Source organism: Callithrix jacchus, chromosome 6 (genome assembly GCF_049354715.1).
Source record: "Callithrix jacchus isolate 240 chromosome 6, calJac240_pri, whole genome shotgun sequence".
In the NCBI taxonomy this organism is placed as follows: Eukaryota; Metazoa; Chordata; class Mammalia; order Primates; family Cebidae; genus Callithrix; species Callithrix jacchus.
In genome coordinates, this window is record NC_133507.1 from 79332004 (window position 1) to 79347789 (window position 15786).

The 15786-nt window shown below is 37.6% G+C and overlaps 1 long non-coding RNA gene across 1 annotated transcript in view; it reads left to right on the forward strand.

The window, feature by feature from the left end:
* The window catches only part of LOC128932380 (uncharacterized), a 65434-nt gene extending 50061 nt beyond the window's left edge, over nucleotides 1-15373 (forward strand). Inside the window, exons 7-8 of the long non-coding RNA XR_013518933.1 lie at nucleotides 8686-8791; nucleotides 12035-15373. This is a non-coding gene — a long non-coding RNA (uncharacterized LOC128932380). The remainder of the gene's footprint in view (nucleotides 1-8685; nucleotides 8792-12034) is intronic.
* Nucleotides 15374-15786: the final 413 nt, after the last annotated feature.

A 15786-nucleotide genomic window follows, 5' to 3' on the forward strand; every position in this document is an offset into this window, starting at 1 on the left:
GGCAAAAGATATGTAGAATTTTATTTTTCCATCTTAGGACAGGGCTCTCAATATGCTGATTCATTCATGTGGTTAAGGACAAATTAGTATTTCAGAAATTTGCCCACAGTCCATGAGATAGTGATATGTGACAAAATTTTATGTGTATTTCCCTATTGCAGATTCATCTGGGAGAAATGATATTTGCCTCATAATTAAATCCTTCTTACATTACATTTAATGCTGTAGTGAAACAGCAATTGCTCTCTGCTTTTGAAGAAGAGGGGATATTAAATTATTCAAATGAATCTCAGTATCCAAAAAAGTGATTGGTTTTGATAAATTCCTGTGTTGTGATTACAAATAAAATATTTAAGTTTTTTGTTTGTGCACTTGTATTAGGGCTGGTGCAACAATTTCTCCCTAAATTGCTTATATCTCAAATATTCTTTTTGGCTTAGCCTTTTTTGTTATTCTTGGGACCAAAAATATACCCGTAAGTTCCTTTTTAAAGACCCTTTTGACTAATTTTCAAACTCTCAGTTGTCATATTTTAGCAAACTGTTGAGAGTGGGATTTAATCTTGTTCTTCTTCACAGACAATCAGCTGTGTACCAGGCCTTAGTTCTTTCCGTGGGTTGCTCAGGTACCTGGTCTACACTGTGGGCTAGGCCGATATCTGGTCCACATCTGGTCTCTGGGGCTGCCACTGAATCTTCTTGACTTTGGAAAGAAGTATGTCTCAGTTTTTAAAGCAAGACTATTACCTGGAAAGGTTGTTAGAAAATTTTATTGATTTAGAAATGTATTTGGCCAGGCGCAGTGGCTCACTCCTGTAATCCCAGCATTTTGAAGGCCGAGGCTGGAAGATTGCTTGAGCTCAGCTGGCTCAACATCACGGCAAAACCCCGTCTCTACATAACAATATAAAACAATTAGCCGGGCATAGTGGCACAAGCCTGTGCTTCTAGCTACTCAGGAGGCTGAGGCGGGAGAATTGCTTGAGCTGGGACGCAGAGGTTGCAGTGAGCCGAGATTGCACCACTACACTCCAATCTAGGCAACAGAACCCGTCTCAAAATGAAACAAAACAACAAAAAATATAATTTCTAGTATGGCTGAATCAGTGTTCGTTCAGTGAAAGTGCTAAGCATTTTGATGTTAATTTTGAAGGTGTATTCACCTTCATTTTATCCAGGCTTTTATGTTTCAAAGCGTTTCTTTCAGATTTATAGTGGTGATATTTTAAAAGATGAATGATTCTTATGAACAGACTTCATGCTACAGTTCTTGTTCCAAAATGATACCCACAATTTCTCTGGGCCAACTGAATTTGAAGTTGAAGCCTGTTAGTAATTTTCTTTCTTCCAACATGCCTTTGGGTTGATGGAAATGCTCAGGGTGACATCTCCTCAAAAGTGGAGTTGGAGCTCTTCTTGGGGGAACACTGAAATATCTTTGAAGGCGAGGCAATTCCCTCACTTTCATTGGTCCATTTATCTGACTGGAAGAGAGCTAAGAGAAAAACTGATTCAATCATCAGTTATGAAGTAGAAGAAACACAAGGCTTATAATCAAGCTATCCTTATTCAGACATATTTGCCACTTCTTAGCAGTGCAACTTAGACTTTCTGAGACCAACTTTCCTATACCAAAGAATGAAGACCTGGCAGAGTTATTTTTAAATAGTAAGTACAATAACCCGCAAAATCTCTGGCAGTCGTTAAGAAGTGGGAACTTTTACCTATTTTGTTCCTATTCTTTGAGTCTCACCTCATTTATAAAATGGAGAAAATAATAATCGCCTTCTGGGGTTATGGTGAGACTTAAAGGGAATATAGCCTTACCCATGGTTAGAGAGTTATCTAAAAAGTAAGTCTTCCAAAAACAACAACAACAAAAACCTGTTTAGCTGATCCTCCTACTTCCTGCTTCACAGACAAGCACATTGTGGTTGGGCAGAGGTAGGCTTGGACACAGACACACTGACCAGTACTCTTCACTCTGTTCTTTTTACTGACTATTTGCATATTCTAGATATTCTGGCTTGGGGAGTTGACTAAATTTTGAAGCATAAATTGAGCAGAGTGAATATAATACTAGACTTCCACAATGTCAAGACTCATTTGGAAATGGCTCCCTGAACATTCAGATTTACCAGAAGAAAAAAATCAACGTGCTGAATATATTAAACTGGATTTTAACTTAAAAAACATCTTTAAATGTAATTTTAAACAACTGTTTCAAGTTGAACAAAACCATTCTTTTCGGTTATCTTGTTATTTTTTGAGTGTTGTTGGTATTAGTTCATATAAGAATTTTGTCTTAGTGAGTTCTTTACTAAGCATCTCTTTACCCTGAAAAGCCAAATAATACCCTTATTCCATACGCCACCGATACCAAAGTCAGATAAAAGGGGTTTCATTGCAAGGCTAAGAAAGAGCTAATTTTCTAAAATTGGAACATTATCTGTCATGTGTTACTACTCTGTAATTATGACTATTATTCTCATTGGGAAAAAAGAGATATTTCAGGAGGGGAATAGATTTTTATAAGAGGCTTTTAATATAAATGGGCAATTACCTTAAAATACTGACTTTCATACTTAGCCACTATGTTGTAGATACATTATATTATATTTGATTTAAATTTAGTAAATTATATGCATGTGCAAACTTAAAATATATGAGTACTGCTTCCTTAAATGAAAGGCATGAATAGTCTTGTGAAATAGATTTTTGAGAAATGGATTCATAACTTTTATGCTTGCAAAGCTTTTATTGTTAATAATGCATTGTTTTTTCTTTTTTGGTAAAGAATGAATCATTTTCATTTGGCAATGATTCTGACTTTTTTTTTGCAAGAATGATTATGCTTTTTAAATCATTTGTGGGACTGAACAAAGGGCAGTGGTAAAAATAAAAATTATAACCATGATTCATCTTTTTCTAGAAGATGAAGATGGTACTAAATATTATGAAGAATCTTTCAGTTTTGCTTTAAGTGATGTTTTGAAGGAGAATTCACAAGCAAATAGAAAATTTGGACAGGAAAGGAAATAATCACATTTGATCTTTGCTGAATTTAAGAAGTTTACATTGAGTAGATGTGAGGACAAACATTTTCCAAGTATAATTCACCTCAAATGTCACTATCAGCAAAGGAAAATCCAAGATTTGTAGGCCAGAAGTTTATTCAATTTTGGAATTCTTATAAAGAAAAATAAGAGGAGATTAAAAATATATAAGAAGGACCAAAGATGGTATTTATTTGGAATGAGAGGAGTAATTAAACAAAATATAAATTTTATAAAATTCACAAATAGTACAAGTATAATTATATCTGGAAAATATCATAATATTTTAGATTATAACTGCCTGACACATCTTTAGGATACCCTCCTCTTTATGTTTTTGGCTGATTAGATTTTTATCGCTTCTTTATGTGAAATGATTTTATAATATCATTTTCTATGGAAAGACTATGAAGGCAATTCAGTGTTTCATCTAACATGGTTGACTGAAATTTGTTATTTTCAATAGTTGGGGTGCCTAGGCTTGACCACACTGTGTAACGCTGTTGCCCTTTAAACACAGGACTCTAGGGCTGGGTGCAGTGGGTCATGCCTATAATCTTAGAACTTTGGGAGGCCAAACAGGAAGGGTCGCTTGGAGCCAGCAGTTGGAGGTTGCAGTGAACTATGATTGCCCCACTGCATTCCAGCCTGGGGGACAGAGCGAGACCCTGCCTCAAAAATAAAATAATAAACACAGGAGTTTTGAGACATTCAATTCACAGAATTTCCAGAAAAAAACAGTTTATCTATAACTATATACACTGCATTAGTGACTCTTCCCCATAAATGAGAACTTCTGTTTTGGTAAGAATCATAAATGAATCCTCTACTTAGACTTTTACCCATCAGGTGCTTTGAAGAATTCTCCAAAGTCTAGCTTTTGGTTCTATAAAACTAAAAAATTGTTTTTTCTCTATTGCCCATATACTTCTAGAGCTGGGTGCTGTATGAGACAAGTGAATTGCAATATGCCCTCTGTACCGATCCCTCATAGTATGGTTTAGCTGATAATACAAGTATTTCTGGAAGTCATTCCCACGGTGGGACAGACAGTGAGGCATAATTTAATTATATAAAGAAACAGCTGTAAGCCACATAAATATATCCTCTGAACCAAATTAAATGTACCCTAACTTAACTTCTTAGCAGGATTCCAATAATGCCTGTAGCCACTCCGATGCCGCCTGACATGACAGAAGTGTGATAGAGACATCAGAATGGGAAGATCCAGTAGCTTAAACAATTACAGCTAAAAAATCAAAAGCAAAACCAAAAACCTCACTGCTGCCAGTTTTGCAAAAACACATTGCAGCACCTCTCCCAGGCTGTGGCTGGAGGTCTGGGACTTAAGTGTCTCTAAGGATTATGCTCCATTTGCTTTACCACAGCTTTGCCTGGCTCCCAGATGAGGTGGTTGTATGCCAGGGAATGTGTGTGTGTGTCTGTGTGGACAGATGCGAATCATTCCAGGGAGAGCTCCTATTCTAAATTACCTCCTTGGATCACCTGAGGCCAGGAGTTTGAGTCTGTAGTGAGCTATGATGGTGTCATTGCACTCCAGCCTGGGCAACAGAACAAGACTCTGTCTCTAAAAAAATAAAAATAAATGAATCAGTAAATTACCTCCTTTACCAAAGTTTGACTTGGACCATTAACAATTCATATTTTTCCCCTCATCTTTAGCCTTTCCCTTGGTAGAGTCCTCTTTTTAAATGCTACATCCCTTAGGAGAGGTATCATGCACTTACTCCCCTGAGGCTTTGTTTTTCAGGGTGTTTTCTTCTTTGTTTTAAGAAAAGATTAGGATTTATGGGAAGTTGGGGTCTTGGACACGAATAAGCACTCAGCAAAGGAGAACGAGGGCAGAGTGAGCAAGGTGCATGAGGTTTTCCAATGCTGGGGTTGCTGTACCATTATTATACGTATGTGTTAATGTAATTGAGTTGTATGTGTGTGCATTGTTCTATATAGCTGCCCCATTTTCTCTCCCGATTTCATATTTATTAAGAATAAAAACGATGTCTGCTGCCCTTTTACTATTCTCTGAGGAGTGACCATCTACCTACGCGCAGGTCTGCTATTAGACAGAGAGGCTACCTGGCGCTGACTATATTTGGTGATCCTCAATTCACTCATATCTTAGCTTGTTTCTTCTTCTTTGGACCCACCCACCCTTCATGGCTTCTATTCCCCTGATGTTTTTTGCATGGTGCTGAGTATTCAAACAATGCATATGTTTTTAAGCAGAAATCTTATAAAGATTAAACAGAAGCCTAATTGATAAAACAGATACATGTTAACCTGCCCTGATTGAAGCAGGGGCTGGGTCATAAAGTCCTGGCCATGTGGCCTCCTTCTTTGCAGCAGGTCCCTGAGTGGTTCTCAGAAGCCCTTACAGCGCCTGCTGAACCATGAAAATCCTGGTGTATAAAGGTGACTCCTGGATAGACAATCAGAAAGCCTGGATTTTTATTGTGATTGGCATTTCTAATAGTAGTGTGACAACAGGCAAGTCATCAATTGCTCTATGCCTCAGTTTTTACATTTGTAAAAAGTGGACAATATATTGTGTTGTACAGCCTATATCAAAGTAAGGCTATCAGAACAAATTGAGTTATATATTCAAAAGCCCTTCAAAGTGCTCTACATGTAGGAATTACAATATCACCCCCTAAGTCTTTCTGACAAAATCACCTTATAGATTATTCAAGTCATGCAGTCATAAATAAGAACATCTGAAAGGGTTACCGATGCTACCCTGTGTCCTTTATAATATCCCAGGTCAGGTAAGTGGCCACCTCCTCTCTGTATATATTGTCAAGGAAACCAGGAAAATGAGAGTGACATTTCCCATGTATAGTGGGACCAGAAGCCCAAATACAAAGACAGAAAGGGCAATGACTAAGCACTACATGAAAGAAATAAAAAACTTACCAGGTGTTGGCAAATTTCTGCTGTGGCTCGTGAAGTCAGTATAATGCTGTTGCTATGCAGAAACGGAATATTTGGAAGTGACAAATTAATCTTATTTTCAGGTTCTGCCCCAGTATGCCTGTTTGCAGAATGTGCTGTGTACATTGACAAGATATAAGAAGATCTTAAGGGAACCAGAGAAAAACAGAACAGACGGGAAAATGAATGTAAAATACTTGGGCTATTTAACTTAAAGAAAAAAACTAAAGATTACTCAGTTTTAGATTACTGAAGTGATCTAATAATTGACTTTTAGGAAAACAGAGATTTATTATGTAGAGTACAGTAAGTTGGCACTCAACGAAGAACCCACAAGTCTGTTAGAGTTCATGGATACTGGCCTTTAGGGAGAGTTACAGAAAACTGAAGGAGGGTGCCCTATCAGGAACATTGGCCCCTCTGCCATCAAGTCCATTTGGTATCTAAATCATTTCAAAGAGATGAAGACATTTCTCATTTTTAGAGACATAATTGATCCTAGATGGGATTAAGGATGGAATGACATGGAAGAGGTGGATCTGAAGCATGCTCTTGGAGAAGAGCTGATGACTGACACCAGGAAAATTCAGAGCCAGGAGGCAGGGAGAGGTAACTGCTTAGCAGTTCTTAAGCCTTCAGAGATGACAGGATCTGCTTCTGTTGCCTGAAGAGATTGCCCTCCACATTAGACAGATAAGGATGGAAAAAACATAATAAGCAGCTTTTCTTAATTCACATGTGGGATGAAACTGGCAGGCAGAGGAGCTCAACCTACACATCAAGATAAGCTTGGCCTGTGGTCAGGCTGAAGGACTTGTCTTGAGTTGTTTCAAGTTAGTAGGAATGACTTCCAGGCTGAAAAGCACTGTAAGGGAAAAAAGATGTACAAAACACTGAATGTCTTCTATGGGTTTGTGGACAGACTTTCTACATTGTTAGTGCAAAAGATTTGTTACATTTTATAGAGTGAATACACATGGAATGAATCAGTGTTCATACTTCTCAAGGTCAGAGTCCCATATACTGTTCACCTGAATCTCATAGACTAAGTAGCAGGTTAGAAATAGCTTCACCAAGCAGGCCAGATCAGTTGCAGGTCTCTTAGAACATGGACAGATTTCCCATGTCTGACACTGTCATCTGCCCTCGTTAGCCATTAGACACAGGCCCGACTACCTTCTAACTTACTAAACTCATTTGAGAATAGAACATAATACAAAGAATTAAAGGGGTAAGATAGGAGACTTAGCAGTTGCCATATTTTCCTATATTTTCTATTTGTTTTTCTTTTGGGAAAGATTTTAGTTGTTATATGGTCTAGTTAAAAAGAAATTTTACAGAACCTGTTAATACATAAAACTGGAGAACATTTTTCTTAATTATTTTAAACTATAAGACAGTCTGAGCAGCTGTTATACTTTATATAGTGAATTGTTAGAGGTCTTTTGAAAACAAAGAGTTATAGTCACGTTGACTTTATTTCATTTTTTCCTTGCTATACCTGATGATAAATCACTGCTTGGCGGGCTCTAATGTACACTTGTGTCTCAATTTCATGTTTGTACTTCATTTATACGGAAAACATTCTCCTTTACAGATTGAAGTCAATGTACATCACCACTTAGCCCTGGAAAAGGTTTGCTTTTCTGGAATTTGGTTCTGCTCTATATCAAGATTTCAATGTAAAAAGGTTAGATTTCTGCAGGTGGCTTTGCATTAGTCAGAACTGAAATCAGAGTCTATTACTTATAAGAGGTCACGGAGAACAACTAATTCAAGACACATGGGGGTCTTGCCCAACATGATACATCTAGTTAATGGAAAAACTAGCACCAGAATGTGTTGAGTGTTCTTTCCATGTAACATATCCCAGTAACTTTTGACGTGGCTGTGTCTGGATAATCCCTGAATGGAACTAGATGCAGAGGAGTAGAATTGGGATGCACGTGAAGCTATCAGACACAAGGTGGCATCTGTCTCTTTTTGAGTCTGATGGGTAGATAGTGTTTCCATTGGACTCGTACATTGAGGCGGAGTGGACAATAATTTGCAATCTATGATATTTGTTCTTTTATAGATTTTTGTGAACCAAGCTGACACCAATGACTCGTAAACTAATTTCAGCATTGCAAATGAGAGGTAGCAAGTCCTTGGGAGTTACAAATAATCCTTGTGCGTACAGCAATTCTAAAACATATCATTTACCTAACCTTCTCAGCTTGGGCATTTAATATCTAGAGAGTTTTAAAACTTCATGACTTTATGAAAATTATAAAAATGATTGACAGTTTTTATAAAATTAAGCCATTTTATAGAATGATAATTATGTTATTATACTACACAAATGATAAAAATTGGAAGTGTGATATTAATTTCCAATGCTTCATGAGTATAAGTTGGTAAACCTATGTAATCAGGCATAGTTAAGTGAATAATTCCTGTTCTAAATTAGTCTGGTTTTCTCAAATTTTTAGGTTCTAGGGCTCCTACTATGAAGTTCTAGAAAAAAATAATCTTTTCTTCAACTCTCATAAGTTCTTTGTTGAAACGGACCCCTGTGCCAATAGACAGATTAATGAGAGAAAAATAAACAGAAATTTAATAGCATGGATATTTTGTAAATACATGGGAAACACCCAGGAAATGAATAGTCTTAAAGCAGTGGCTTTAAATTCCAGATTATATAGCATCTGCAACAAAGAACAGTGAAATTTTAAAGAAGTGACAAGGCAAAAGAGAAGACTGAATCTTCAGTGGCAGCAAATGGTGGGAAGGCAAATAAAGGTGAGTTAGTAAAGCTTGTTAATGTAGATTCCTCTGATCCCGTCTTCAGGCTTACAGGTGTCCAAAGCTGTCTTCAGCAGTTAACTTTTTCTCTCCCTGGTAGAGAAGGGGGTCAGGATACCTTTTATCCTTGTAAATCTACTTCCTGCTTTTAGGCAAATAGAGGGAGGGCAGAGAGTTGTTTTGATTCTGCTTATTCTTTATTGCCTTCAGCTTAACAATCCTTCATATTCTGGTGGCATATTCTGGTCTCCTGCCATGTATCAGTACTTTTCTCTTCTGTGCTTAAGATGCAGCTGTGTTCTGAAGTCAAGAGTCTCTGCTTCTCTGTAAGGGCTCCTTTAAATCTCTGCTCTTGGTTACGTTGCCCTGGAAGTGGCTTTTTTTCTCTCCTACCGCTTTGTAGCTTTCTGTGTCTTTACTCAGAGTACACTGTTTACCTGGTTGTCTGCTTCTCTTATTTGGTCCCTTGGTGGCAGGGTAATATGGAATTTAAACTTTGCTCATTTTGGTAGAACTTTGTAAATGTCCAGATACAAGCTGAAAACTTGCCTCCTATTTTATAGAAATGTAGATGTTACATTTTGCTTCCAAGGAGAGTAAGTCTGTAGACAGATCTTACATAGTTGGGCACAGGAGCTGTGGTGAAATATGGGAGCACTATTGACTAGTCCCTCTAATGGTCTCTTAGCCTTGCTTTGTTCCTGAATTTTCATCATGGTCTTATTTACTGCCATGGACCAAGTTATTGTCTCCCCTTACTCTCCATTCATATGCTGACATCCTAACTCCCAATGTGATGTTATTTAGAGATGGGGCCTTTGGGAGGTAACTAGGTTTAGATGAGGTCATGTGGTTGGGTCCTCATGATGGGATCATGTTCCTACAAAGAGACACCAGAGAGTTTGTTCTCTCTCTGTCTCTGCCATGTGAGGACACAATGAGAAAATGGCTGTCCACAGGCCAGTAAGAGAGCCTTTACTGGGCACTGAATCAGCCAGTACATCGATCTTGGACTTTCTCGTCTCCAGACCTATGGGAAATACATTCCTTTTGTTTAACTCATCCAGTCCATGGCATTTTGTTACTATAGCCCAAGCAGACCAATTCAGTAACCATCATGTCATAGTATTTCTTTAAGGGGGAAAAAACAGCACACTTACGTGTTGCTTAATGACAGAGATATATTCTGAGAAATGTGTTAGGCAATTTCATTATTGTGTGAACCTCACAGAGTGTATTTACTCACCTAAATGGTATATATATATATATTTCATGTGAAAAACCAAATATCCTAGCACCATTACTGAATATTAATCATTTCCCTTACTTGACCTGAAATGTCAATGTCAACTACTGTATATCAGGTTTCTATGTATGCTCCAATATAATCTTCTGGGACCACTGTTTTATCTGCAGTCCACCACTGATGGAAGTGTTACATGGTGCATGACTGTACTTTTTAAAATTGTGGTCAACATGAGTGTCAGACTCTCTTGCTAACAACCCAGCCATCTTTCTGCAATTACAAGCATCTCAGGTATTTTACTCCTTAATAGTTTCATTTTATACAAAGGCCAACCGCAAGAATCTCTCTTTGCAAGCCCCAGCCAGACACCAAGAATGATTGTTTAGGTTGTGGGTATTAGTGATGGTGGGTATAGTAGGAGGATGGGTTTCATGCTGATATTGGCAGAGGGTGCAATTTGGCTCATTTAACATGTATAATGGTTTGCATCCTGCATTAAGGATGGTGTACTTTAAAACTGAGACATTGAGGTAAATAAATTAATGAATACGGATAAAATATTGAGGCAGCAAATTTTAACATCTTAATGTAAATTTCTATTTGTGGTCACCCTGTACAACTTTAGAGACAGAATCTTATATTAGAATGTTAGTTTCACAGAGACTTATGAGAACATATGAATACCACCTATATAAAGAAAATCTGAAAAATCCTTGACAAAATCACCAAATGCCAAATGCATTTACAACGCTCTGTAAGAAAAGGGAAAAGCATGAAGAAAATCTCATATAAAACAGGGAAGGGCAAACAAAGGCTTGCTAACATTCTCATTGCTGTTATCAATCTTCTTTTCTAGGGCTAATGGCTCTATATAAGACATAGGCATTCATCTACCAATGACATCTGGGCAGAGCATGGAACAGCATAGATTTGTAATTGCTTGCTACCCTGAGCTAGGGAAAATGAACTTCTGACATTCTCGAGGAAACAGACTTTGCTTCCTTGGCAAAGTGAGGTTACCCTTGCTGCTTAATGTTCTGAGTTATTTTGCAGACAAATAAAATAATTGGAGAAACTATATGTCTATTACTATTATATTACTTATAGAAGCAGAAAAATTATTTTCAAAAACATATTTGGTGTATAAATATGCTTTCTAGGAAGGGCTCCAATTGCAAGTTTATAAGCACTTAATGTGCTGGCAGATACAAAACTACTGGAATTCTCAAGGTTTTATTGTGCATTAAGGAGGAGATGAATAGACTTTGATATCAGTCTTTCAATGAAGAAAATTATATTCAATACTATGCTGGGATAATCAAATCCTTAATCAATGAATGACTTTGAGGACCCTGAAAACGTGTAAACTGTGAACCCAAGCTCTTACTGGTATTTCTGATATAGCTTATCCTTCCTTATCCTTGAAAGCCATGCTCCCTCTCCAAGCAATACCTTAAGTTCATACCCTTTTTATGGCCCTGTATCAGTGATTGTTCTGATCAGGGAGCAAATACTGTTTTTTTTCACTCTGTGACCCTGGTGAAAGCTCAGGAGTTATACTAAAAATGAAATGTTGGTGACCTCAGATGAAATGTGTCTCTTGGTCTGCTTTTGAAAATTGTAGTTAATGCATTTGCCTAGTGTTCCATTATTGGAATGCTAAGTTTGTGGGAATTATTTATATCCTACTGCTCAAGGTCATCTCTAAGGTCTGATTTTCCACACAAATAATTTGCAATGTCTGGCATGAATGGATTAATCAGTGTGATGATGCGGCATTTGTCCGTGTGTTTTCTGGACTTTTCGTGACATGTATTTCCTCACAAAGATGAATGCCTCCAATAACAATAAGAGAATAACTGGCATAATGTACAGTATTACAGTGTACCAGTATCAACCAGGGTACATTATTGGCTGCCTGCAGACTCTCCAGTGAAAAAAAATGCATTCAATAATAATGTAACAGATATTATTGAGCACTTACTTTATTCCAGGAACTGCATACACAGTGGAGAAGAAAACAGAAAAAGGTATGGCGTGATGAAGCTTACATTCAGACAGACAAGTAAGTAAACAAATACATAAGGTATAAATAAAGCACTACTCAGTGTTTTATTTATTTCAATTATCTATTTTTATATAATAAGCCACCCCCAAATTTAGTGCCTTAGAGCAACTGTTTTATTTTGCTCTTTGATTTTGTAAGTCAGGAATGTTGACAGGGTGTGGTTGGGTGGTGAGCTCCAATCGCAACATCAGCTAGGATGGTGGGTGGGAAGGATCCACCTCTAAGATGTTTACCACACTGGCACATCCAGTATTGGCAGTATTGGCCCCTTTCTCTTGGGGTCTCATCTTCTAGGGCCTCTCCAGGTGGCTTGGATTTCTCAAAAAATGGTTGCTCAGGGTGGCCATACTTTTTACATGATGTCTGGCTTCCAAAAGTCACAAAGCAAAAGTTGTCAAAATAGTGAAGGTTGATTCTGGCAGTGGTACATTGGCATTTCTCATGTAATCAGTCTCAGGGTACCTAAATTCAAGAAGGGGTTGAAAAATAGATTCCACCCTTAAATGGGAGGTTAGGGGAGGTAGCAAATTTACACTGCAGAACAGCAGGTGGGATGGGAAACATTTTCTTGTCTATCTTTGGAAAATACAATCTACCACATGTATGAAGAAGATGTAATATGAAGAGGAGTGGATTGCAGGGTTGCAGAGTGCCCTTATTTTAGTTATGGTACCAGCCATGAAAAGGAGTAGAGGAAGTTCTAGTTTGAGCAAGTCGAAATACAAATGGTCAATTGACATTCACATAATGTGCCTTTAACGATACTGAGGACGATGGTTGGATGAGAAGTGGCAAGCCAAGAAACAAATTCAACTAGTCTTGTTTATCCCTGTCTGAGCATTTGCTTTAGTTCATTCTTAATCATTTACACTTTTATGCCTAATTGTTTGCTGGAGGTGATACATTGCAATAGTGACTGCTTAGATATGGTTGTGGTGCCAGGTTCTTAAATCCAGTTCAAGCAAATGCAGACATGTTATCAAGATGGATGTTGCCTATAAAATCTTATGTTCCATATAACTAGAGCAGAGCTTGGTGTTGGCAGCACTGTGAGATGGAGCAGAGAACACATCAATACCTTTTGTAATGATGTCTATGACAATCAAGGCGTATTTTGTCCCTTAATGTTTTTGTAAAATCAATATGGATTATTGATCCCAACTCCTTAAAGGCTTCTTGGGAAGTTGTGTATACCATTAGCAATTTATGAGGTAATTCAACAGTTGGGACATTATTTAGTTTTCCAGGATTAGAATCCCTTCTAAATCACCAGTTCTTGTTCTACCTAATGCTTTCAGGTAAATAATCCTATGATGTGCTGCACAGCATCTGTTGTATCAGTGGCTTTCGTTTTTTTTTCTTTTGGTGCATAAATGTTTCTGGAGGTATTTGAAAAATGTTGACTTCCAGATTTCACATTCAAAGAATTAGATTTAGTCTGGAGTAAGACCTGAACATCTGTATTTGGAATACATGCTGGATAATGCTGAGGTAGATGCTCAAAATATTTACCGCTTTGAGTTGGTAGGTTTATGATGGCTGGTGTCCATATGGATCTAGTAAATTTCTGCATCAGGCAAAGAGAAAAAAACATCATCTACCTATACGTCCTTTACCCCTGTTTTAGTCCATTTCTTGATGCTATAACAGAATGCCAGAGGCTGGGTAATTTACAAAGAAAAGAGTTTGTTTTTGTTTTTTTAAGTTCATGATTCTGGTGAATGGAAAGTCCAAGATCATGGCACTGGCATTTGCTCAGCTTCTGGTGAGGGCCACGTGCTGTGTCAAGACATGGTAGAGGCAAGGACAGGTGAGTGGGTGTATAAATAAATCAAACACGTGGAGGAATAACCTGCTCTCGTGGTAACTGGTCTAGTTCCATGGGAGTGAAAACTCATTCTTGTGAGATAACATTAATCTATTCATGAGAAATCTGCCCCATGACTCACCTTCCACTAGGCCCCACCTCCCAATGCTGCTACATTAGGAATCAAATTTCAGCATAAGATTTGGCAGGGGCATACTACATTCAAACCACAGCAACTCTTTGTCTTTCTTCTCTGTCTATACTAACAGCGTTTAAGCCCTGTATGAGGGGTAAACTGTAGAATACATGCCTTAAAATGAAGGTAGTTTTATAATTCTGACAAAATAATAATACCACAAGTAACATAATAATAAAATACTTACTATTTCTGTTATTTTACTTTAGTTCCCATCCTCACATTATCTGATTTAAACCAAAGAAGCAACAACAAATCAAAGCTTGGATTAAGAAAAGGATTGATCTGAAGGGACCAAGAGCCAACTCATTTACATTCACGGAGCGTTCTTTTAGTGTACTTGCTTTTACAGATAGACTGGTCCATCTGCAGTGAATCAGCAGGCCTGTTTACTTAGCTCTTGGCTTTCTTATAGTTCTAGAGAAATATCAGTGGTTGAGATAATTATACAGTGAGACTACAGTTATTGTGGAGAAATTGCCTTGTCAAAGATGGGTGTGCAATAATGCAGTCTCTGCAAAAAGCCATGCCACAGCCTTTTCATCACTTTATTATTAACTCCTTAGCTACCAATTTATCATGGTAATTAAGGTAAATTTTAAAAAACATGAAAAGGTAAAAAAAGACCTCAATAATTATGCAACCTCAATGTTACAAATTTTTATATTATTTAGATGCAAATTATTTTAAATGTTTAGTATGTCTGTATAATTTTAGCTCTTTCCCCTTCCTTTTCATTTTTCGTATGTAGCCATGTTTGCCAATCGTTTGCTCATACCATGAGATATAGTTGGAGGTGGCTGGGTAAGGTAATCTGAATTATAGAGGCAGGGAAGGTAAGAAATTTCCTTTTTCTTTCTTGGATCTTGTATATGTGTCACTTAGATCTTGTATATGTTTCAGCATGTATCTTTTTGAATACAGTTATTTACCAGAATGGTGATGACTAAGAAACACTTGGTTTCTGGCCAGGCACAGTGGCTCACACCTGTAATCTCAGCACTTTGGGACATCCACAAGGTGGGTGGATCACTTGAGGCTGGGAGTTAGAGACCAGCCTGGCTAACATGGTGAAACCCTGTTTCTACTAAAAATATAAAAATTAGTCTGGCATGGTGGTTTATGCCTGTAATCCCAGCTGGTTGGGAGGCTAAGGCATGAGAATTACTTGAACCTGGGAGATGGAGGTTGCAGTGAGCTGAAATCATGCCATTGCATTCCAGCCTGGGTGATAGAGACTCTATCTAAAAAAAAAAAAGAAAGACTTGGTTTCTGTGAATTGCTCACAGTCTAGTGGGGGAAGGGGAGAAACTGAAATGTAAAAATGATCAGCACAAATGTTGTGAAAAATGCTAGATAAATGCAGACTTGGGTACTATGGGAATTAAGGGGAGGGAATACCTACAGAATAAATCATGCAATCAACCTTGTCCATGGCTTCTCTGTGAATGACTTCTAGGCCTCAGTGGTTCAATTGTCTTGTGAAGTTTGTGCAACAAGACAGTTAGTCTCACATCTGTGCCAAGAAGTACTATAAATTCCCATTGCTTGAAAAAATATATTCTCCATGATTGGCTGAGAATTCGTGATTACATAACTAGGTATAAATAAGTATAATCTATTCATATGAAAATATAAGTAATTGTGGGAGACATAATGTTTTTAGCTGTATAAA